Raw genomic sequence first — 2,058 nt, 5'->3', positions numbered from 1 at the left:
GAAGAATGTGCTCACTGCGATAGCTCACGTGACACCGCGGCAGGTCACGTGGAGCTACGCTCACGTGAGCCGCCCTGATCACATGGTGGGCAGAACTGGCCTGGTAGGAGACGAAGAGGTGGGGTTTTCGCCGCTCCTTTTCCCCGGGGGAGCTGTGTGAGGTGCTCAGCTCCGGCCTTCTACCACAGGCAGCGCTATCTTTTTGTTTCCTGCCCTGCTGTTGTTGCAGACTCTGCGCAGCTCCACCGGGAGATAGTGCGGGACTTGCATCCAGTTCGATGCCAGGCTCCTCCTGCGTGATCGGATGTGGGCTGGAGACACGAAAAGAGGAGCCGCCCTTCTCGCAGTATTGCTTTCCGCAGCCACTTTGGCTGCTCTTAATACTCACATACTTGATTGAGCGCCTAATGATGTGCCGTGACATGCCAGGTACTGGGAATACAAAATGTAATGAGATAAGCTCTTGGACCTCAAGGTGTTTACGGTTTAGTTGGAGATAGTACCAAATACTGGTACTTTAAAAAACTAGAGGAATGGATGAATGTGATGAGAACAGTGGCTGAAATAAGCCCTGAATTTTGTTGAAATGCCCAGGAAGGGCATTTGGGAAAGGAGAACAGGTGCACAGTTTAACTAGTTTTGGAGAAAGTGGCCATAGGGGGAGTGGGAAAATGCTGAAGCTACTTGAAGGTGGTGTCTAAACTAGTATTGGTAAAAATGAGCCAGTAGTGCTGCCGGTTCCAGGGAATGGGTTACTGGGAGGTAAGGGATGGGCAGGAGGGATAATACGTTGCAAAAGTGAAACAGAACTGGGTGTGTGTGTGTGTGTGTGTGTGTGTGCGCGCGTGAGAGAGAGAGAAAGAGAGTGAGTGTGTGTTACTTTGGGATTAAGGGAGAAGGAACTCAAGAGAAGGGACACTGAACCTGTTGCATGAAGAGCCATGCAAAGTTTTCTAATAGAATAGCAAGGATACAAGATTGGTGTTTTTAAAAAATCAACCTGGCAACGTCACTGAGTCTTAACCCCCGCCCCCTTTTTGCATGTCTCCAGGCTTTGCAAAAAGAATTTTGAGGATGACAATCCTAGAGGCATAATTACAGTGAGGATTACTAGGTATTAGGAAGATTAGAAACAGGTGGCAAGGGCCTACAATGGGGAAATACGGATAGAGCAAAGAAGACAGAATAAGTATTTAGGAGGTGAAATCGGGATGACTTTGTGAATAATAGCATATGAGGTCTGAAAGAAAGGAAGGACTGGAGAATGTCTCCTGCATATCCAGCATAGGCCCCAAATAGAGATCCAAAGTAAGAAGAGAAGAGAGTGAAGGAGAGTATCATAGGAGATAGATCCGTTTGGAACTTGTTGCCTTGGAGATAGCTGTACATGAGGCCTCCACTTAACACCTCCCAGTCTCTCTTCAGTTCCAAAAAAGGAGCCCCCAGTCTAATGAAACTGTCTTGCCAAGATGACTAACAACTCTCATCTTCCCAACTACAGTGGTCAATTCTCTGTCCTCATCTCACTTGACTTCTCAGCATCCATTGATGCAGTTGGCAGTCTCCTTCTTTGACACTACATTTGCCTTGTTTTCCTACTAGTCTACTGGGCTCTCATTTGCTGTTTCATTTGTCAGCTCCTCTTCTTCAGCTTGAATTCTAAATTTTCGAGTACTCCAAGACTCAGTCCTGGGCTCTCTTTCTCTCATCCAATCCCATAGCTTGAAAGATCATCACTATCTCTGTGCTGGTCATTAAGTAGCCATCACTGTGTATGGCTGTTTAGCATTTGAAGTGTGGCTATCTAATTAAGATGTACTGTACCTGTAAAATACACACCAGATTTCCAAAACTTAGTATGAAAAAATATATATATCTTGTTAATTTTTATACTGATTACATGTTGAAATGATAACAGACGTATATTGGGTCAAATAATACAATTTTACCTTCTTTTTTAATATGACTGCTAGAAAATTTTAAATTGTGTATGTTGTTTACACACATACATGTATATGGAGAGAGAGAGGAAATGTGGTAAAATGTTAACATTCAGGG

This window comes from Lynx rufus, unplaced genomic scaffold (genome assembly GCF_022079265.1).
Source record: "Lynx rufus isolate CCGP_SWC_20201006 ecotype Redwood Valley unplaced genomic scaffold, mLynRuf1.p SCAF_5, whole genome shotgun sequence".
NCBI classification, from domain to species: domain Eukaryota; kingdom Metazoa; phylum Chordata; class Mammalia; order Carnivora; family Felidae; genus Lynx; species Lynx rufus.
This window is presented reverse-complemented; position numbering follows the sequence as displayed.